We start from the raw sequence: 24,066 nt of genomic DNA on the forward strand, positions 1-24,066 counted from the left end.
CTACTTCGTGGTGTGTGATGACTTGTGCATTGTGTGACACTAATTGTACAGCAGAACGAAAGTGGAAGTGATATTGATTAGACTGATAAAGCTTAATGAAGTAATTGTTAAGGCACAGCCTCTGTACTGAGTCCTTGTACGAGTTGTTTTTTCAATAAATAAGAAAATAAATAAATAAAAGGACTCCTTTAATGAATGAAGGCTTGCACGCAGGGCACTGGAGATTTTATACCTGTGCTACAAATGCTGCTACACCACAGAATGGTAACCACATAGACTTAGGTAACATTTAGCTTTCTTTCTCGCTGAAGAAATTGCTATGTGTTCCCTAGTAGCAGTTCATGGCTGAGATGTCATTAGGTTTAATGTTGCTGGCAGTGATAGGCAAAGATCATAATGTTCTGTTGGGCCAAAAGGGTTCAGTCACTTTCTTTATGCTTCTCTTTTTGCTTGAAAGGAGATTCCTCGAGACAGAGACTCTCTTCATATTTGTTTCCATTGCAACTCAAACCCCACTGTCAGTGCTGAACAAAAAGTAAGTAGTGTTGCTCTGAAAAACAACCCGAAAAGAACTTATGTAGCAGAAACAAGCTCTCAGAAGCTAGTGAAAGCCAGATGTGTGTTTTCTTACATGCCTTCCACTTGGACTGTTTATATATACGTATTGTGCTACAGTCATGAATTACATCATTGCAGTAGGTTGTTCTTTTTTTTTTTCCCAGAGAAGCAGCATTCCTTTTGGGCTTGGGATGAGTAGTGTTCAGGGCATTAATCAGTTTGGTGTAATGAATGAGGATGTTGTCGAAGAAGTTAATCTAGGAATTGACAATTGCGTAATGAAGAGGGAGAATGACTCCAGGGAAGGAAATGATGATCTTGTGTTGCAATCAGATGAGCTTGAGACAGGAGACTTCATTTTTGGCACTGCTCCAGGGCTGTGGGGAGAGGAAAGGCACTGGGGTGAGGAACTGGCTCCAAGCAGTGTGGGAATGAAGAAGTCCAGCCAGGCATATCCTTTCCCCTTGGCTGCTGGCCATGGGCAAGCCAGGCTGATCTTGCTTGCTGGGGTTCCCAGCAAAATGTGTGCTGCTGCAGTGGCAGCAGGGGATTCAGTGGGTCTGCCTGGGCTCTAGACATGCCACCATCCCAAGTCTGGAGCATGTACATTGATGTTGAGAAATGGTCATTTTGTAGTGTGGGGAGAGGAGAGTGTGTCCAGGCTTGAAGGCTTAGAACAATTCTTGCTAAAATATGATAAAAAGGATTTTATTTTGTACGGTAGGAGCAAGGGAATGAGGAGGCCTGGCTTTAAAGCTTAAGTCTGCCTACTGGTGCTTGATGGAAATACTTCCTGGAGGTTTGGATAAAAGAAGCGCTGCCTCAGAGCTCTGAACTCAGGCCTTGGCTTCAGCCCATCTCCAAAGTAATGCATTAGCAAAATTGTCAGAAAGAGATTTCTATTTAAAGGCATCCCAGGACACTGCCACAGAAAAGGAACAATAAAGTTTGCTTCTGGGCTTTTGGTGGGAAGAGTACGAATCTTGCTGTACGAGTTGTTCCTCACCACAAACTTCAGTCCACGCATCCTCCTTTAATCATTCTAGCAGCTTCTGAACTAACCATATTACTCTTCTATAGTTCTTCCTGCAAGACAAAAATGAGTTTAAATCCACTTAAGGTGAACAGGGAGAATTCAGTTAACAACACCAAGCAATGGCTCTGCTGGAGTGCCAGCAGATCACTAAAATAAATTCAGCTTGCTTGGCATGCCTTTGATGGGGCATCTGCTGTTGAATTTCACCTGGTGGCATCTGGGCCCAAGTAGTTTTCTAGAACAGGGGGGGAAAAAAAAAGATATTTTTTTCATGGAGACATATTGACTATATTTCTGCAGCATTCAGTTTCTCTGCCAGAAATTTTGTGTACTGTTTCTCTGAGGACGAGGAGGTGGGAAACTTAAAAGTAAGGCTTACATGTCATCTTCTGTCTAAGGATTTCAAAACATTTCAGAAACATAAAAGAACATTTTTGTTTGTTGAACAAAATGTTTGCAAGAGAACTTTCATTTTCTTAAAAAGTTATGATTAATATAACAGCAGTCAAAATCAATACTATTTTTGTGTGTGTTTTTTGGCTTTTAGTTGTCATAGGTAACTGGGAAATACTTTATGCTGTTCTCTTAAAAAGAAAACAGAAATCACACCTGTGATTTGATGCAGAAATTGTTGAAGAAAGTCTGCAGACTACTTTAAAAGCCTCCAGATTTGGTACCTCTTTCCACCTTGGCATTGCAGGTCTAAGACTGATGAAGGCATCAATAAGTAAGACATGACCCCTCCTCTTATGTGGCAAGGACAAAGATAGTTACAGTTCACCCTGCCAAGAAATTCCACAAAACTGTTCTTTCCCTGGAACCGAGGTTGCGTGATTAAGAAACAGCAAGGAATTACAGGAAGATTCCCTAAAAACACCAGAAAACTTCAACCCTGGCCAAGTAGAAATGGGTAAAACTGCCAGGAAAGAAGAAAGTAACATCTGACTCTTCAGTGCTATCCATTTTATATAACCAGTTATGGTGGCACGAATGGTTTTTTTTTAGTCAGCAAAGCCAATTTAATAAGTTCCATTTCTGCACTGTTGTTCACTCATTTGCATGTTGTGCCAGTTTATTGGTTGCGAGGTTGTGCTATTAACCAGACCCGAATTTGGTGTGTTTTTCTGTTTGGCTTGTTGGTTTGACTTGCTTTTCAAGTATATGGTGATTTTGTTCTGTGTAAGGTCTCATCAGCATGACTAGGGGGATAGAGGACTGCACGAATAAAGAAAAGAAAGGATGGACACCTTTTCAACTGCATTTGTCATCACATAAAACGTCTCCATAACTCTGCTTTCGTTTTTGCAGTGTGAGTGGGTGCACTGCTACTGTTCTGTTGTTGTTGTATTTTACAAAATGTCTTCTGGGAATTTTGTAATGACACAAAGTAAAGAAGAAGAATGATCAGAAACAGCATTAGCTGTCTCTGGCTAAATATAGTATGAAAACAAAGGCACTTTCAACATCTTGAAATAAAACGCTCCCCTTTGTCTGCCAGTTCACCTGGGGGCCTGCTAGGGATGTGAATGTGCTTGCATGTGTGCTCACAACAAGGACATGCAGCAGGCTGAACTGGCTCACGGTCCCATACAGTTCTTAAATTAGAGAGATGTTTCATTGGATTATTATTATTTTTTTCATTTAACAAGCTTGAAGATATTAATTTAGCTTCATGCACATTTTAAGGTCAGAAGGGTTTATTTTGTGATCACAGAACCACAGAATGGCTTAGGCTGGAGGGAACCTTAAAGCCCACCCAGCCCCAACCCCTTGCTGTGGGCAGGGCTGCCCCCACCAGATCAGGCTGCCCAGGGTCTTGAGCCAGATGTCCTATGATAAGATAAGCCAGGTTTGTTACACTCATGACTGTTCTTGAATACAGACTACAGTACATTGTCCACTACATTTGTTATTCACTGTGAACTGTTCAGGATAGACCTGTAGCCAAAGAAATTAATCCCACTACACCTGAGAATGGCAAATGTATGTATAAGAAACTTTAGTTTCTTTACAGACAGTTTAGCAGCAGGATAAAAATGCTGTATTTGTCAAACTGTTGACAGGCACTGGTTGAACTAGCTGCAGAGTTCATAATGATCAATTAGCTGCCGCAATATAGCTAGATTTCAGATTTAAATCTCTTTCAATGCCAGTCTATGACAAATTTTAAATGTAATGCAAAAAGTGTACAGTCATAAAGCGTATTACAGCAGGAGATGTACACCAAATAAGTGGGTTAGCTTTTTGTGTACCAGGAACAAAAGGGGACACAAAAATATCCAGATTAGATTTGTTTGATGTACAAACTCAAATGAAGCCAACATTTCTAATCTACTAAACATGTAAATGTCTGTTTGCCTTAAAGAGTTCAAGGTAATGTTACCTGAATTACAAAAAGTATCTAATCCTGGGTACTTTTAATAAATCAAGCAGTCTCACTGAAATTAAGAGTGCATGCTTAGGTAATAGAAGAACTAGGATGGTTTTGTAAATCCACAGCCATACCATCAGTGCACCTCTTGTGTGGCTACTGCTTGGACTATTGCTTTTTGACTATATGTTGGCTTGAAAGGCCATACTGGTAGAGCTTTAGCAATGAAAAATTACATCTTGCCATCTGTAACCAGTGCCATCAGAAATGGGTAGTAAAAATCTTGTTAGTGCTTTCTTTAAGGCCTGTTGTGCAGGCTGTTGCTTTTACAATTGACCCTGCAGGTAGAACTAGCTGTCGTTTCAATTTACCTTGGCACTGCCTAGCTGTGTTGCTTATGACTTACCTACAAAGAGCAGAAAGGGCTTTTGCCTCCTTGCTTTGAGCTAGCTAAGTCCCCAGGTAGTACATGGGATGTTTATTGTCTTAAATGTCTGAAGGATTTGCAACAGTATTCTTGACCCTGAAAATGGGGATGTGAGTGTATGAGGCTTGATGTTGAATTCATAGCATACATAGGTCTAAATAGTGAGGCTCTGCTTAGCCAAAATTCTTCCAGGGGCTTGGAGGCCTCTGTAGTGTAGAGTAGGTTATAGGTGGTTGGATTCATATACCATCAGTTGCGCCTGAGTGCTTGCATCAAGATTCTGTGTGTTCTGACTTTTCCTAGCCAATAAGAAATATCAGGCTCAGGGATTTGCAATTAATTTTACTCATCTGAACCTGTAGATAAATGTAACTCTACCATTTTCTGCAGCACAGGTACTGTTAGTATAGGGCTTTCCTGCCTATCCTTTGGCAATTCCTTTGTTGTTGCTAGTGTTTTTACTCTAGTCACTCCTCCATAATTGAGCTCACGGATTATGCTGAGCTGTGTTCACATCAGAGCATGAGAGAATGGGGTGAGGAAAGGAAAAACTCCCAGAGTTCATACTGCAGCTGCTTGGGTCAGATCTGAAAATGAGAAAGGGAAAGAGAAGAGAGGCTGGACAGTGAGCTCTAGCACCTTTGTGGTATCCACAGGCTGCCAGCTCATCCAGCAAAGACTTCTCCTTAGTAAGAGCCACTGTTGTAATATTAGTGGGAGAGACCAACAACATGTCATTGGTAATGGGTCGTGTACAAATTTACTTTCAGCCAAACCTACATGACACAGAGTTGTAAGTCTATGTTTTAATAAAATCTGTGAGTCATTTCATTCTCCTCTCCATAATTTTTTATGTCATCTTTAAGGAATTTCATGGCCACAAGTAAGCTCTGCTCTGATGACTTTCGTGGCAAAATTAGTAATTCTCTATCTCATTATTTTGAAAGAGCACAGCTGTTGGTATACTCAGTCTGTATGTAAAGTCAAGCAGGGTGTTCATAGTCCATCAGTAAAGAAGAGGTAAGAGTTTTGTCTTATGTGTTTCCAAAATCTTCATAGCAAAATCAGTCTTTCTTAGAACTGCTCAAATGTCAGCAACTGCATTGTGTGTGTGCATGTGCGTGGTGGGGAAGTGGGCATGCGACTGTCCCTCTACATCAGCTGCAGCAATTCAATGAACAGAAAGAGAATAACTTGCATTATGTATTTGCATGAGCTGAGAGGTACTGCTCAAGTATTCAGTCATCTTTGCTGTTCATACTTGCAACTCTTCTCTTGTTTTGCAGTTGTTTCTGCTAGTTTTCTACAGCATTTTGGAATACAGTAACATTCAGGTCTGTGATTTTCTCATTTATCTGTATTTCCAGGAGATCTGGATTCCACTGTTGTTTTTTTCATTGCAAAAACTATCTGAAAATAGAGGATAGTTGACAAATATTTAGGTAATAGAAAGAGGAGGTATAATTCAGTTTCTAATTTATGAATTGCTAAGAAAATAGCTTGCAGAAATTCAGAATGTTTGGGTTTGAGTCCCTTGGATTGTCTTGCAGAGGCCTTCCCTGCCAGGCTGTGAGTTCTGAGAGTGAAGAAAGCAGCGCTTTCCGGAGGGAGGAGAGCATTGTTAGCTTGTGTAAGGCCTGGGGATATCGCTGCAGATATCCCTCCATTAACACATACATATCTCATTTAAAACATGATGCTTTAGGCTTTATATAGCATTAGAAATTTTAGTTTGGAAGAAATATTCTGGGAGGCGATGATGTGTTGTTACAGGGGTTGTTTAGTTTGTTGTTGTTGTTTTAATACAGCTAGCAATAATAACAAATTACATATGTAATTCTTCTCCAAGGTCCTAATACTTCACTTGAATTTATGTTTCTCTGACTTGGGGGGGGGGGGAGGGGGAAACAGGTTCAGCATTTTCAGCCTACCTAAATCTTTTTTTCCTCCATTTTGCCATTAATCAAACCTGTCACAGGAAATCCTTGAGATTGGTTCACCACCTTTCCTATTTAGAGTACAAGGGAAGTCGAGGGAAACAGAGGGGAATGCTTAACGTGCCATGTACAATATGTAATATGCCATGCATGTCTAATGTATCCTTTCCCTTAAACGCCTTCTCTTTCACTCTGTTATCTTACAGACTTTTGCCAGCAGCCTTTTACAATCAACAGGTCACTGTAGGACGAATAAAGGGACGGTAGATGTCAGCCAGCAAATACACTGTTTTCCTTACCATTGCTTTTAGCTGTCTGACATCTTTCCATAAAGGTTCAGTTTGCTCTCAGAAGAGCCCCACCTGTGGCCTTCCACTACCCACTCACCTGTGCTCAAAGAACTGAGGAGCTGGATTGTGAATTTTACATACCCACAGAAGTTGTCCTGCCCTCCTTTGTGCTTTAGTGTAGGGGTCAGAAGCACACAGATTAGCACTTTACTTTGACCTGCTTCATGCCAGAAGGGCAGTACCAATGTATCCCTTGCCAATTGCTGTAGAAAAGGCTTTTTACCCTGTGCAGTGCTGAGATTTCATGCCTCAGCTCCACAGAGGTCTTGGGTTGACCTGGGGCTCATCTTTGGCCCATGGATGATCCAGACTGGCATTCGCACTAGCAAGAGCAAGGCATTATCTGACATTTGTGTATGGAAGGGCTACAAGATAAAACTGTAAGTTGCTGCTGCCTTTTATGTGATCAAAATGTTACCTCTGAGCATTGAGAGAGTGCTGTGGCTAACACTGACAGTTTTATGTATGGAGGACTCCATGAGAATGAACGTACATATGTGTGTATGCATGTATTACGTGGCTGATCCCTCCATGGTCTTGATTTTGTATCACACTTCAGGGCAGGAAGACAGGATAGCTTAGCTGAGCGCTGCTGCTGCTGCCCAAAGATAAAGTTTCACTTTAATGATAGCATGTGAAGGTTTCGATCCTGAAGAAAAAGATCCTGTGCGTGAACTTAGCATTAAACGTTCTAAGAGCTATTGCAGTCTGGGAAAATATTGATTTGATTTATAAATGAATGCAGATTAGATCCTCTTGAAAGTGCTTTCTTGCCATATTCCAGTTAACAGAAAATATACCTGCTCAGTTACCAGTGCAGTAGGTTTTATGTGTAAGTGCACAGGCACAGAGATGCCCACTGCTGCGTGTGCCATATCTCGAATAGTGGGTAACTGAGCAGAACACAGTGAAGTCTCTTACATTATTTTCTTTCTTTACATTATCGCTTTCCCTTTTGAGTTAAGAAATAGGTATAGATGACTAGATCTGCCCATTACTAACAAGGTCTATTTTAATTTCAGCAGACCTTACTTGTTTTCAATTTGAAGATGTGAATTTAAGCTATAGGTGAAAATCAATTACATAGTTGAGAAGTGTAGAATAAGAAAGCGATTTATAAGGATTTTTCCTTATAAAAGATCTTTTCTTACATACTGCAATAAAAAAAGGTACATTTGTATGAAGTGTACTGAGGGAAAAAGGAAGAGGGATAGTTAATATTCTGCAGTGTGATCCTCCTGCTGACCTAAAGCAGTTTTGTTGAACAGTTTTGCTCCACCCTGGTCAGGTTCCAGGATCTTCTATGTGCTTAAATTCAGCAGCTTGAATCACCAGTTGCATAGTTTATATAGATAGTCACCTGTGCTTAAATACAAAAGGACATACCATTGTCTCAACACTTAGTAGGCATCTCTGCTATTTCTATTGTCCTAAGTTTATTTTGGTTTTGGAAGAGCTGGTCCCTGCTGCCAGTGTAACCTTTCAGGTGTCCTCAGGAAAGGTTCTGCCTAAAACAAGAGTGATGGTCAAAAAGCATGTTATGCTTTTAGATGCTCCGACTTTCTCTCCCTGCTGGAGTTCAGTGGAACTGTCTCAGACAGATACAAATGGTTCTTAAGGTCACTTATTGAGATGGATCTCTCCTGAAGGGCATTAGCATGGTTAGCAACCCTTGCTGGGGAGGGAGGGAGTTTTTGGCTGCTTTTGAAGGAGAGTCCAAACTGGAGGTAATACAGCTAGAGTTGGTACCTCTTCTTACACTGCACGTTTGTTTTTTCTTAAATGAAGGCAAAAAAAATTAAGATGCAAACACTTTTTTTAACGCTTTGATAAACACAGTCCAGTAATTCTGCTGGAAAAATTTTCTGGGGAGCTGCCTAATTCACCAAGAGCAAAGAAAAATAGTTTAAACCATTTTCATACAGCTGAAGCGGTAACAGTGAATTTACTTCTGTAGTAGGCAGTTGACAATAAAGAGACAAGATAGCGCTGTTACCACCCTGGGGGAGCTTTGTTTTAAATGCAGTCCTGTACAAAGTAGTGAGCTTGTGGTGGCAGGAGGCCTATTTTGCAGCTGTGAATGAGCACTGGAATTCCATCTCTTAACCTTAAATAGATAGATACAAAGCTGGTTACTTGAATTTACCCAAAGCACAGGTTTTATGTCTGAAAACAGTTGCTTTTAAGAGGACAGAGGCACCTTCTTTCAAGATTATGTAGATCAAGCTTGGCTGTTCCTACAGTATTTCCCCAAAGTTCTTTATACTCTGATTTCTATTTTATTTTATTTTATTTTATTTTATTTTATTTTATTTTATTTTATTTTATTTTATTTTATTTTCAGTTTTTCCATCTACTTTGTTGTTAATATTGATTGTAGTTGCTGCAATCCCCAATTAGCACCCAGTTTGTTCACCTGTTGCCTCCTGTCAGCTACTCAGTTGCCGATAACTGTTTCCTTATCTTTCTCCATTACAAACTCATCACCCTGTTGGGTAAAAAAAGTAGCATTGTGACAGTTTGTTAGCTTGCTGCTTTCTCCTCTGCTACCTGCAGCACTGGGCATTTTCTGTCTCTTCTCAGATGATGGAAGAATCATGGAATGGCCTGGATTGAAAAGGGCCATAATAATCATCTAGTTTCAAACCCCCTGCTATGTGCAGGCTGCCCAGAGCCACATCCAGCCACATCCAGCCTGGCCTTGAATGCCTCCAGGGATGGGGCATCCACAGCCTCCTTAGGCAACCTGCTCCGGTGTGTCACCACCCTCTGTGTGAAAAACTTCCTCCTAGTATCTAACCTAAACCTCCTCATGTCTCCGTATAAAACCATTCCCCCTTGTCCTATCACTGTCAACCCATTCCATTTCCTGTTTATATGCTTCCTTCAAGTACTGAAAGAATGACCTTCTCTGACTCAATGCCACAATTTTGTCCTTGCTACTCTGGTTTCTCATCTCACCAGAGCATATACCCAACTTCCAGACTGGCTTACAGACAGTATAGAACTTACAACCATGTTGTTCTCTTGAGTGATTTGAGCAAAGAGCAGCCTTGGCCTGACCTGACCCAGACTTTGCTTTATTACAAGTGCTTAAAGGCTTACATTGTCTTTGGCACTACAAACAGTCTGAGAGCTTCATCCCAAGGTCATGTGACTATGCTGAGGTAAACATCCATATGTTCTAACACTTATCCTCAGTGTCTTTAAGGACACTTTTTATAAAAATATCTGGTGGCTGAGGCACTTCTGATAGGGAGGGCAGTAAAGATATCTATACATTGTGCAGTGGTGGCCACAAACTGGTACTTCAGAGGCAAACCTATTTTTACCTTGCCTGTAAAATACTATATTCATACGAGTTCTTCAGGGAGAATTTCCAACTAAGCATGACTGCTTCTTGTTCTTAGGCAATATTGGCAAGATGACAAAAAGCCTTATCAAATTATAATAACCGTTTGCATGTCTTAAGATAGATATAGTTTACTTTGAAGCTTTTGTGAATAGATGTTATCTTCTGTCAGATCTTCACCTCTTTCTCAGACAGTTTCTGTTTGGGAGGTTCATCGTGAAGGAAGGAGCAGGGATCTTGTTCTCCTGGTGTTCATATAGCTCTTCATCAAAACACTCTGCCTTGAGAACTCTTTTCATGAGCTGTATATTTTTGTTCTGCTGTGCTTTTTGAGCAAAGTGTGTGGTCACTTTCCAAAAGTTTTAGGGGTTTGCATTTGGGATTATGTCTTTCATGAAGAAACAACCAGGCTCCCAAACATCGTCTCTCAAGCTTGCAAAGTTACAAGGCACACAGGTCGCCAGAACTGTTTTGCTGCTTGTATAAGTAGGTGAGTGTGGAAGCTTTGAGCTTTTCAAGATCCTTGGTTCACCTGTGGTATTCTGCTAAGGAAAACTGAGCAGAGTATGTTTTTCCTTTTTGTGGCATTCCTACGGGGACAACCTAGTGCACGTGCACATTTGTGAGCACACTTTTGAAGAAGGGAGTTTCTTGCCCTGGATGGACAAAGTCCCAGGAGGAAGCTGGGGCTGCCTTTAGGTGAGGTGAAATGCAGCATGGCCTAATGAGATAGGAAAGCCCAAATGTTTTGTGACAGTTGTGACGTTAAGGCTACACCATTAAGGAAATCAGATTACTACTATGCTTTTTAGACCCAGCTATTGTGTGTTTGTATAATACTGACCGCTTCCAAGGACAAATTTATTTATTTATTTATTTATTTATTTTTCATTATTACTGGAAGAACTGAATGGCCTGCTTTAGGATTGCCCTAAAAGTGATTCCTGCTAAAATACATGTGTCCAAACTGGTTGGATAATCTGCTTGATGTGGCTGTTTCTCTTGTGCTCACTACAGCTGTAGAGTGGCAAGTAACACAGAAAACCTCCAAGAGGAAATGAGAAATAAGACTGGCAGGATTTTAAGCTTTGAAAACTGAGCAAGTTATCTTTATGGACAGCCCACCCTAGTGCTATGAATATAAATGCCTTTGGTCCTTAAAACCAGATTCTATGGCTTGTTCAGTAGTTCCTCTTCTTCCCTTACTGGGGTGTGCTCCTGCAGCACATCCTTACTTAGGCAATACATGCTTCTTGACTAGTATATGTTGGCCCTACGCAAAAAAGTAAAAACAATAAAGAACAAAACAAACCCTGACAATACTTGTGGTCAGTTAGAGAGTACTTTCTTAAATGCTTGCCATGATTTTCCAGAAACTTTAGGAAACCCACCTATGTCACAGAAATAAACTGCAGTTGCCAATAGTGATTTCCACTGTATTGAATACAAGCTGATACAAACTCAGGCCTATTATAGATGCCTTGCACTTACTCTTCTGAAACGCAGGTGACCCAGTTCACATCTGCTGGTATGTGGATGTTATCCATCGCAGTCGATGCTAAGCTGTGTGCTCAGCAGCACATGCTGCATCACTCTGTAACAGGTGTCCACTACAGCCCTGTTTGGAAGGATGTCAGGTCATGCTGGAGCCTGGCTTTAGCTCGTTTAGTGTAGGCACTGTTGTCAACTGCTACAGATCATTTCAGACTGCGTTAACAGTCTCAGCGAATGAGCGAACGTAGTTCATGAAAATTACATTAAACTGACTGAGCACAAAGAGAATCTTTAGCTGGAAAGTCTTATGTATTACATCTATGAATTCCATCTGAACATAAAAAAGAATTGATGTGGTGACTCATCTTTTCATGTATCATAATCCATTAGATGACAGCGTTTTCAGAAGTATGGGAACAACTAGGATTATTTTGATGTCCTCTGCAGCATGCAGCATAAATTTGCTTTCTCTTTTTTTCCCTGTCTCTTCCCTCCCTCCAACTGACTGCGTCTCTCTCTTTTCCAATTTATCTGGATTAAACAAGTCTCTGATTATTCTTTATGCCACTGCAAATAAAGTCATTCTCAGAAACAGATGTCGAAAGAGCCCAGTGAAATAATCCTGGAGGCAGATGCAGTCTTCCATAAGCTGCCAAGCTCATGGTGCAATCAAAGTGATGAAACAAAATGGAACAGGCTGCAGAAAAAGTAATTAAATTATAGTTCCATTGTAGAAGCACATTTTAAAATTACTGAGATTCAGAGCCCATAATGCTAGTATTATAGTTGAAAGAATACTTGCCATGGGTCATGAGCATTTTTTTTAACAGTTATTAATCATGCTTGACTGGAAAGACATGTGTAACCTACAACAAGCTTTGGCTGTAGTTGTGCCAAAGGAAGCTTTTGTTCCCTGAAGAGAATTGTATCAAAGGCCAGAGTGTCCTATTATTGCATGTGCAATAGCAAAGTGCAGAATCTGAAAAAGGGCTTTTCAAATTTCAATACAGAGTACTGGAGGGGGGGAGGGGGAATGAAGAAAATAAGCATTGTATCTTAGTGAATACTAGATCACATCCTTTTTTTTATTAACAATTTACCTTACTCGTTATCTAAATAATGGTTAAAAAGTCTATAAAACACCAGTCTTCTCCCTAACTTAGATAATGTCAAGATTCTTGTGAAAATGGAAAAGAGACACGAAACGTACAGAGCTCTAAAAATGAGAGACTTAAAAGACCTCATTAGCTCTTTCAACTCTTTTCCCTTTCCATTATAAAGTGAATCAGTAGAACAGCTGATATAATTTTTTATGACATTTTTCAATAGCCAGTATCTAAACATTCCTTGTGAATCTGTTGACTTTCATATTAAAAAATTGAATGATAAGATCCATACTGCCTTTGCAACATTGTAAAATTGTACTATTTTGGTTTTCAATTTCAAATACATGTTTTGTATTTTGAAATGTAGATAATGGAATACAAAAACAGCAAATTGAAGTCTGTACTAAATATCAGAAAAATAACTTATTTGGCTTAACAGAACATATTACACCATACAGACACTCACACACTAATAGCTTCAAAATTTGATATATTGGTTCAATTTGAAATTGATGTAAATTTTGCAAGCTAGAACTTCCTGTAAATTATATGCTGTATGTCTGAATTCTTCTTAAGACCTGATCCAGCATTCCCAACATTAAGTGTCTTGGCTGAACTCAGTGTATCTCTTCTAAAGCTTCAAGGAAGCTTTCTGTAGCCATTCTTAATGGAAATGCCAGATGCAATGCTGCTTCTGGAGAATATTTTTCAGCCTGAGAGATACCCCTAACAGGTTTTGAAAGCAGAAATTTAGCTTTAATTACTTCCTTTCTGGTAGTTATGTCATCCTTACATCAGCCAACCACGCTTGCAGCATCCCAGTTTCTCATCTTCAGTTCCCCTAAATATCACTAGTATTTCTGGAATATTGCCTTATTGCTGGCTGAACTCCATTGCTTTCTTTATTTCTAATGTACTCCTAATACTGGCCTCTAGTTACCAATGTAGATATTACCCAAACTTCAGCAATGGTTTTTGCTTCTTTTGTGGTTTTTTTTCCCTTCCTTTCTTATTTTCTTTCCTTTTTATAAGAATCCATTCCCCAGTACTTTTCTAGAGTTGCTGCAATAAGTCAGCAATTACTTTCTCTTGAACTTTACTTTTTTTTTTCCTTCAGATGAGCAAATGAACCACTCCACGGTCTCACACCAAAGGTAGGAAGGGCAGCACCAAACCCTTCACAACAACATGGGTCCTGTCTAGTTCTTATAAGGAATACAGGACCAAATTTTGCATTCACTTACATGCAGTAAACTCTGTTAAACAGATACATATGTGCAACAAAGTAGACGAAAAAAAAATATCAAATGTGTACCGTGTGTCTTTTTAAAGCACTTCTGGAGGGAGTTCCTAGGAACATGGAAGCTTTTTTAGTGATTATATTATTTCACTTCCACAGTCTGTTCCTCTCGCTTTTCTCTCATGATCAATTCGAGTTGTTCGGACTGGAGAAGGCTCTGGGGAAACCTCACTGCAGCCTTTCAATATAAAAAAAGTAGGCTTTCAGGAAAGATGATGAAATACTTTCTACCAGGACAAAGGGCAACCATTTTAAACTGAAGGAGGGTAGATCTGTATTGAATATTAGAAGGAAATAAATTAAATTAAATTAAATCACTATTTATGGTAGTGACTTCATTCCTGTAGGATGTCCATGCCTATGGTGGGGAGGTTGGAAGTAGATAATCTTTAAGGTCCTTTCCAACCCAAAACATGCTGTAATTTTGTGTGTCTGGCTTTGAGTTGCAGAGCAACCAGTGTATGTCTGCTGACCCACCTGCTGGAAGCTCTGCTAGAAGTTCACCCTATGTCTGTACCACAGATTTTCCCTTGGTGGAAACATGACCTCTCCTCTTGTTAGACTGTGGCTCCATGAAATTTGTGTGAACTCCAAAGATAGGACATCCCTGTATCACTTCAAAATGTTTTTGAAACAAGTCAGGGCGTTTGTTCCTACATACATATAAATGTGTCTATGAGGAAAGGGATTGAAAAATAAGTAAAAGGATGGATGCTTTATGAAGTGTTTCAGTTCAGCAGCATTGTGAAGCAAACTAGCACTTTATGCAAAATATTTCCTTTTCAGTGGTTGTACAGGAGTAGCAAATGGATAGCTAGTCCTGCCAGGGCTAAAACAAGATAGAGTACTTCACTTTACAGCTGGCACTTTTAAGTCATTAATAAATAAACTATTTGATTTTTCTTAGCTTTTGACTACTTCATCAATTAGATTTGCTTTTTGAGTTTTCAAGATTCTCCTTGCTTATATCAGTGACAAACGTATTGATTTAGGTTGCTTAAATCTTGACATGTGCTTGGCTCTTAACTCTGAGTATTGACTGTCCATAAAGAAGCCATTTATTGAGGACTGAGTATTTTTTATCTTTTTTTTTTTCACCCTTCTTAAACCTATTTTCAAAGAACACGCTGGAAATTTCCTGATTTTCATTCCCACTGCACAGTCTTGGGTTTCATAGTGTAATTCTTGTAATACTATTATTTTTTACTAATCACCAGTGATAAGCAACCTGAATATTGATTTTGTGAGCATGACTTTTGATGACAAGAGTTCCAACAAACTGACAGGGCAATGCAAGCTTGCTTTTCATTTTTCTTATTGCCCCTGCGAATGACAAAGTCTTCAACAACACTCAGCCTATATTTGCATCTGTTAGGATTGTGTTCTTGCTGGACCAATTTCTCTTTTCTTCCCTTTAAGAATTCCCAATTTATCCTTGCCTTAAACAGGCATGAGTGTGGGATCCCAGAAGTGGTCCTTTGACTCACACTGACGAAAGTGACACCAGTTCCCTTGTGACAGAGCAATGGGAGCTCGTCTTCTTCCCTCCTTAAGATGTTTGGGTTGTTTTTTTCCTGTTAATGAGTATTTATTCTTCTAGAGAGCTTGAATGGATTTTCAAATCACAACCTTGTAAATAACATAATTAAGGTGATTACAGAAGTGACATTTTTGCTTGTTTGTGTTGGAGATTCAATTATATCAATATATAACATTTTTCTACTTAACAAGATGAAATGTATTATTACTATTAGCTTATTTTCCCTAGCCAACTAACATGTTTTGTATTTGATTGAGTGAAACAACTGACTCATTCATCAAGCTAGAAAAGTGTACAAAACTTTCAACTTGCAAGTAGGTTTGACAAATATTCTATGTCTAAGGCAGATATCATTTGAACATTGATGCAATTATAGGAATACAAGTAGATTTAAATACCTGTTTATTCTGTGCATAGTAGAAACATACCTCATGGGTCAATTTTTCCTATTAAAGAATCTCTCATATTTCTTGAAATATTTTACAGTAATAAAATATAAATAGTAAAATAGTAAAAACAGTAGGTTTTTTTTCTCTCAATCAGGGAGGAATTATCAGAATTCTTCTCTCAAAGAAAGTTATAATTCTCCATTATGCATGTGAGACTATTTTTGCTTAAGATAAAGCTGTCTTTTAAAAAAAGTCATGCTTTTCTTAATACTCGCTTGTTAGATCATGGTTCATCAATCTTTAATGATTGTCCACATCTATCATATAAAAAGTACCCAAATTAATTTCCAGCATATGATTGTATGCTGTGCATATATATATATATACACACACAATATGCAATATATACTATAGTCATAGGACCATATAATCTTTTTCTATGTGTATTTATAAACCTTGCTCACTGAAAATATTTTGGAAATAGAGCATGTGAACAATTTCTCTGTTCAGTGAGAACGAATATGGTTATTTTTAAATCCACAAACAAAATTTGTTTGCTCCAGAACATTATAAGTTGTCTTATTTGCTCTGAAGTAAATTGAAGTAAATTTGCAACTGAGACGTTATTTCAGAAAGCTAAATACATCTATAATATGTGAAAGTCATGTATTTCACTTTAGGGAAGAGATAATTTAGCAAATATAACACACATTGACAATGTTTTGGTCATCCAAACATGTGGATGGTTTGGGTTTTTTTGTTTTTTTTTCCCAAGAATAATGTGGACTGAAAATCTTTTTTGATGTGATAGGATGTAAGCATTATTTCCTGTGCTGTTTTCCGTAGCTTCACTGCGACAGACATCTTTCTTTATTAGCTTTATTATATAAAAATAAAAGTATTATAAAAAGCTTTATGCAACTAAGCTGGAATATTTACAGATAAGCAAGTAAAGCAAAATTTCTATTTAAAACCTGAAAAAAAAAAAAAAAAGAACACATAAGAAAGAGAAAAAAACAAATGCTGAATTTGAGGATTTTGGAGCTAGAGGATAAAGTGGCAGGTAAAGCTGATTTTGTTCTCAAAGCTATGATTAGAAAATAATCTCTAGCGGATAGCTGGTCCGCCATATGTGAATATTGTCTTCCCTGATCTTGAGAACTGCCAAGTCCATGATAAAGCTCACAGTTAATTGCATTCAGCCCCATTAGGAAAGAGAAAAAAGCACTCTGTGGTCAATCCTGAATTCACATATGAATCTTAGAGAATATTTGTACAGTATAATTTATGGTGAACTGCTGGCATTAACGTGGCCACAACTTTCCTATTTGTGGAGGAGTTTATGTTTTATTAGGCTAAGATTACAGCTTCCATCTATGAGAGCTGTTAGCCGGATGGCTTTTTTGTATATACAGAAGAGTTAGCTGCCAAGTGAATCTGTACCAAGTATTGCCATATGTATTGTTGTGTTGCTGTTGTTGTTGTTTTGTTCTTATTTCACAGCAAACTGTAAAGATACTCTTTATTCTTGTCAAGGTAATTCTTTCTGGAATAATTATAGGGGGAGAGAAAAAGAGTTAGAAAGATGGAAGATATCACTGGGAAAAGAATCACTGTGTTTTCCATAACTTGGAAATAACTCAGGAAGTTTCCCTTGGGATCTCAGATTTGTTTTATTTGCTGAAGGCCATTATGCAGCATCTCTGGATTTCCTGATACTTAATTTCCATGCAGTTGATAGCATTTATTGCCTGATGGACATATGATGTTTTCTGAAGGGATAATTTTCTATATTTTGGCAGCATGTATCTGTCAATTATGATACAGCATCATAACTTGATATTAATTGACTTAAGATAGGTAATTCATCGTAATTGAATCATAATAATCATAATAATTCATAATGATACAATGGCCTACATGATGTTTCTGTGAGCTTTCTTCCGATAATAAATTCTTTATGCTCTACTGTTTACTTGAAAGGCTTTACCAAAAATGTTATAAATGAAAGAGTAAATAAATCTGTTGCTGCTTATTTCTTTAAAATAAATCAAAGAGCAAACATGCAGTTTCATTGGCTGAAGTATATGCTTTTTGAACAACATGAGCAAAAGTAGTCAGTTTAAAGAATGGGGCTCCCATATGTCAAAAGCCTACATCATTGGGAATAGAAGTCTGTCTGTCTCTAATTTTTTGCTATTTTCTTCAGAGATTATTTGATATCTGGTGATGATCTTCAGAAAATGAGAAACATGTTAGTCCTATAGGGTAAGAGTATTTAACATTTCAGGGAGAACACAAAAAAAAAACTTACTCTATAGGTAGTATAATTTATTCGCCTGACTAAATATGTTAACCATGTTCCTCAAGGAAAATAAAAAGGGTACCTCTTTATATACTTCATAAAATTACACTGGAAAGGCAACACTCCTGGTGTTTTACCAGCTTTTATATTTGATACATAAAAGTTGTTGAGCTATTTTTTCGCAATCTATTATTTCCTTACAAATTTCACGTCTTTGGTGATCCTACTACTTCCAGATATCTGTAATAACTACAGAGCTTTACAGATCAGAAGTACACAGATTTGTACAATAATCAACAATATCAACTTGCCTGGTCCACGATACGACGATTTAATGGAGTCAAGTTCTGTAGATTTTGTTCACCTCATTAAGGAGTCAGAGATAAACATTAAATCTATTTTGGGATATAAATTATAAGGATGTGAATAAAATATATAATCTCCTTCCTTTGCATACAATCCTATTCAGTAATTTGGGAGATGGAACTGGCAAGGTAGAAAGGTTGATGCTGCACCTGCTTCCTTAGCTATTGTTCCTTAATCAGATTCTCTGGTAAGGTTTCTGTATAAAGGTGAAGTGCTTTTAAGGCATATTTACTCTTTTACAAACAGTAGTTATTGAGAGAGAAATCATTTGAAGAGTTGTTGTTACGACTGTTATGTTATTGTGGGCATCCTGTGAGCCTTTTGTTCTTAGTAACCACATAAGGTTTAGTAACCTCACTATGGTTTAGTAACACCAGATGCCTTTATCCTTCAATTGATATACAGACTGAAGAAGTGTACATTTAGCAAACATCCAATCTTCCTTTTTTTACTTTAACTGAGGCCATAAACAGACGGTGATAATTACTACTTAGCAACATTTCTGAGAAGAATATCCTCAAAATAAAACAGTGTGGAGTTGGCTTTGCATCTGATTTTGCTTTGGGTTTGGTTGTTGTGTTGCTGTTTAAAGTTCTACCCATGTATTTTTTGTATAATTACACTGTTTAGTCCTTCAGCATCCAGAGATATTACTTCTAAGTGACAAGCCAGAGATAGTAACTGTTTAGCTTATAAAATTAAGGAAAAAAAATAAAAAATAAAAAATTTGTCAGCTTGTTTTTAAGTTGAAACCTTAAATATATGGGTGAATGAGTACATTTTTATTGATAGTGCTGTCAGTTCTTGTCTTATAGTAATTTTCTTCCATTTCCTTCAGCCACCTTCTCCTCCTTTCCTATATTCCTTTCAGATTAAATGAAAGGATAAAAATCATGTAAGTAGCATAAATATGTCCCTGAAGATCTCTGCTGAAAGTGCAGGTCCATGCTTCTCATCATACTTCCTGACAGTGGCTCTTTCAATTCCTGAGAGGTCTCCCTCCACATGGGAGGCTTCTGATCAAGAGAACTTAGGTACAGCCTCTCATGGCTTCCCGTGGTTTGATTTTCTCTGGTCGTCTTTGTTCACTCTTACTATATTTTCTTGATAATGACGCTTTATTTTTCCTCTTAAGAAAAAAAAAAAAAAAAAAAAAAGAGTTCTTGCAAAATGAACCAAACTTTTAACTGTTGCCTCCATAGCATCAGTGAATTACCTGCTCATGATAATTCTCTTTGTTCATCTTCAGGTTACTTAGTCTTCTTGTTCAGCTGCTGCCTGTTCCTGCTTCCCATCCCTAAGGCTTGATCGTCTGCTTAGCTCCCCCTCCTTTGGGATGGTTCCATATATTGCTGAAATGACAGATGTACTGTGAGTGAGTGGATGTTCTTATGTTTTCCTTTATTTAAGTTTTCTTCTTCTGAACCAAGTGAAGCATGGGAACTAGATGAAAACATTTAAGTGTCCTCATTTAAAACAGATACAGTTTCTGCCTAATGTCACTGTATTTTCCCCCATTCTATTCTCTGTTTAAATATCTTCCTGTGAAACAACTGGAATTGGTACTTTTGAATTATATCTTTAGATTCCTTCTTGCTTTCTTCACATTTACATCTTTTTCCTGATGATTATGAAACACCACAGTTAAGTTCAAGAGCCCCTTCTGAGGGTCAAACACTGCGAAAGCTGTGCTCGATGCTCTTACCAGTTTTGTCTTTTGACAAGCTCTGCTCATAACTACGCTATCCACCTTTCATTTACCAAATTAGGCTTTTTCCTTGGATGTGTGATACTTTCACACTGATTACTCTCAAAGTGTTATCTACACCAGCCAGCTGAAGCTTCATCTCTTTTTCCCTTTCTCCCTTTCTTTCCTCTCTGTGTCTCTTCCCGTGTTTCTTTGACTGTTCAAGTTCACTCCATGCACATTGCTTTGTTTATATGGATCTTTCAGATGAGTTTGTTGATTTTTTTTGCTTGGCAGATTCATGAATGCCAATTTATTTTAGCTTTAAACTCAGAAATGCATTACCTGACATCTGCCTTGGCGTACCATAATGATTTTCTTAATCGCTGGCATCTCTACCTGCTGTGGGGTCAAAGACCCTCCTATCCTGCATACCTTAAATGCCCATCTGGGAGTTCTAAAGGAAGTATTTTTCAGCACCGTGCAGCTATTGTCACTACAGTCATTTGTTTATTATCTTGGATGAGGATTTGCTTCTTTGACTGTTAGGAGGAAAGCGGATCATGACATTGACTTTTCCGTTCACTTTTCATGTCTTAGACCCATGACAGACATCTCACACTTCTTCCTCTGCTGCGTGGACTCATAACCTCTGTGTGTGTCATGTCACTGCCCTTTTGCCCCAGAGGTCATCTTCGAGCTTATATTAATTCAGGGAGTTTCATTGAGGAACTATGCTAGCCTTTGGAGTAGTCTTTGGAGGAAAACATGGCTTAACTGCTTGCTTTTTTATTCTCTTAATCTACCAGCAATTCTTGAAAAGTCATACGAGAAAATGAATGGCTCTTATGCAGTGAATGATGAGCATATATGCCAACTTGGGATAGCAGATACTGAAAATGTATAGAAACACACACAGGTTAAAGACATTTGCATTAAACAAGTGTTTGTTTTATCATAATATTTAAAAAGCATTTGAATGCATGTTTCTACCTACAGAGAATTTTTCACTTTTTACATGATAAACCACAGTAGAAATGTCTTTAGATGTTCATGTTTAGCCTTGTAGGAGGCAAAGCTCTGCTGTTTGCTGGGACCCGTGTAATGCAATCTACTTTCCTTCAGTTTCTGGACCTAATTGTTATTACTTGTTATGATGCAGAGAATTTTGGATTTTGGATTTGGTGAATCCTGGTGCTGCATCCTGAGGCCAGAGCTGGCACACTGTCTGCTTGTTCTGTCACTGCTGTCCGTCTGTTGAAGCCAGGATAAATTGCATATAGCCTCACTCTTAACATTTAGCCATGCAATTGGCCGCAATAGCCTGTGCAGTATTCTCTGATCACCTGCAGAGTTCCTCTTTCTTTCCTCTGGAGTTAGGAAAAGTTTAACACTTTGACTTTCTCAAGACCCAGGAGTAGCCATGGGACCTCGTCACTCAGAGCTCCAGAAAGGAAAGCTCATACACAGAGGCACACATAAGCCAGAAACTCAGTAAATTGTTCAAAATGATGATTTTGCAAAGGAAAAGGAAATTATTTTACTAACTGAATATGTGCTTACATATGTCAGCAGTAGGTTTGGATGTATTGCTGATAGAAGGCTTTGTAGAGGGATCCATTCTCTTCCTTGTGCTGATTGGTCACCTCCCTGCACCCAGAGGTCAGGACCGGTACGTGTTTGTGATGATGTCTGCAGAAAAGAAGTGGTTAGATAAATAATAATGCATTTTATTTCAATCCGGGGATGTCTAGGGCAGCTGTAAATGACCTGACAAAGGAAGCACCCTTCTCTCTTCATGATCTATGTTCTATGTTTTTCTTCCTTATTCTGTGAGATTGCCCTCTTGCATTCATTCCCTTTGTATCTCACACAGCTGCGTGACTCCTTGCATGCACATGCATTCCCAGCCCTCCCCCGGACATCTGTTGTGCTTCTCAGCACCAGGTGCCAGTGTCTGTGTGTGCTGGGAGGAGGGGCAAAGATGAAATTCTGAAAAAAAAAAAAAAAAAGAAAAAAAAAAGTGAAATGGCCAAGATATTTTTTACCATATTTGTAATTTTATATATATATATATATATATATATATATATATATATATATATATATAACTTCTATTTTTAAAAAAGAACGGAAAAGTTGCTAGCTAAAAATGCAGGTTTTATGGTTTTAATCTGGAAAAATTGTATTACATAACCAGGAAAATCTGGTATTAAATGTAGAGGTTGGCGGCCCTGCCTGCAATAGGGGAGTTGCAGCTTGATAATCATTGAAGTCCCTTCCAACCCAAGCCATTCTATGACTCTATGGAAAGTTCAGGATTGGGGATGGAGTGTTACTCTCTGGGAAAAGTATTTTCTGGGAAAAAAAATACTCCATGTGATTATACTAATGTAGCATCACAGAACACAGCAAAAGGCCATTCCAATTGTAAATTGTATCTCATCTAGTATTATTTCCTCACATGGGAATGCACTTCTTTAGAGATACAACCAGAACTTCATCACAGAATTTTGGTTGGCTCTGGATTGGAGAGTGAACAATAAGAAATACAGTGATTTCGTGCTCAGTTAGGAAAAATCAGATAAAATTAATGTACAGGAACAGAACTTTTGGGGAATATGAGTATGGATTCAGACCAACTTCTTGAGAATTGGTCCATCAGTTGCTGTTCATTATACCTTCTCTCAGGAATCACTGATTGCTGATGACTCAAGTCTGTCGTGGTGACTCTCGTATGCAGAGTCGTAGAGACATTTAAGGTCGGAGAAGACTACTACGATAGCTACTCCAGTTGCCAACCCATCCTCCCCATGCCCACTAACCATGTCCCTCAGTGACACATTCACACATTCATTGAATACCTCCAGGGACAGTGACTCCTCCGACTCCACTGTACCACTGCCTCACCACTCTTCTTGAGAATAATTGTTTTTCTAATATTCAACCTGAACCTCCCTTGGCACAACTTGAGGCCATAAGAACACATTTCTTATGCTCTTTCTTCACACATCTGCTGTTCGCTTCTCTTACAGTTAACATGCTCAGCTATACGGACTGCTTTAGTCAGTGCTTAGTGGCTATTATGATGTAGTTTAATTACTTGATGAAATTGTGAGACTTTCTCCTACACTTTCTGGGGAATAACCCAAGCTATCCAAACTCATGGCCTGCGTGTGCGTTGTATGCTCTGTAATATAGGCCTGAAAAGGACAAAATTAAGTGGGGAACCCCTGTTCCTCTTTTACTGTGGAGTTTGCCTGCCCTTGGTAATGTTGCTTCCTGCTCTCGTTGTTTGTACTGATGAAAGTCCTTGCATGAATATACTTGTAATGCATCTTGTTTATCTTTCCAAGTCCAACACTTACAGCTTTCATTAGTATTTTAGGATATTTATGACTTAGTAGATGACTGAAAATCTGCAATTTGTCATTAGGAATTAAGAAACATCTTCCTTCTACTTAGAGCTGAAGCTTGAACTGTGTCTGTGGAGGGACTGAGCCACCCCTGGGCCTGGCAGACAAAATCTAAGTGAGACAGTGCCCAGATTTACAGCAGCAAGTGGCTCTTAGTTACTCAGTTGTCTTTGATAATGTGTCATCTGCTGTTACTGGTAGGGATCAGTGTTTAGGATCAGAATTAATTTCTAGCTGGAGAGAAAATAAAAATCTCTCCCCTGCAAGAGCAAACAGAATTTTAACAGAGACAGAAAGAGAGAGAAATGGACACAGTGCCAGGCACATGTAAAAATGTTTGTATGTACTGCATGTACACACCACAAAGGGTAACAGGGAAAAGTGCTGTTAAGAAGACGCCGTTATTTCCCTTTGCTGTGCTCTGTACTTTCA

The 24,066-nt window shown here is 38.5% G+C and overlaps 1 protein-coding gene across 50 annotated transcripts in view; it reads left to right on the top strand.

Moving 5' to 3' along the window:
• LOC107309443 (poly(rC)-binding protein 3-like) overlaps positions 1-24,066 on the top strand; it is a 465,303-nt gene that overhangs the window by 388,639 nt on the left and 52,598 nt on the right. For 3 of the 50 annotated variants that reach the window (XM_085540388.1, XM_085540361.1, XM_085540399.1), the window contains exon 1: positions 5,679-5,726. The exons of 44 other annotated variants lie outside the window; for them this stretch is intronic. The gene's annotated coding sequence lies outside the window, so the exon portion shown is untranslated. Of the gene's footprint in view, positions 1-5,275; positions 5,413-5,678; positions 5,727-19,780; positions 19,903-24,066 lie in introns of those variants that run through there. 3 more of the 50 variants (XM_015854254.3, XM_085540358.1, XM_085540362.1) reach the window with 3 other exon arrangements.

Source organism: Coturnix japonica, chromosome 2 (genome assembly GCF_054131305.1).
Source record: "Coturnix japonica strain WE chromosome 2, WE-NBRP24, whole genome shotgun sequence".
NCBI classification, from domain to species: domain Eukaryota; kingdom Metazoa; phylum Chordata; class Aves; order Galliformes; family Phasianidae; genus Coturnix; species Coturnix japonica.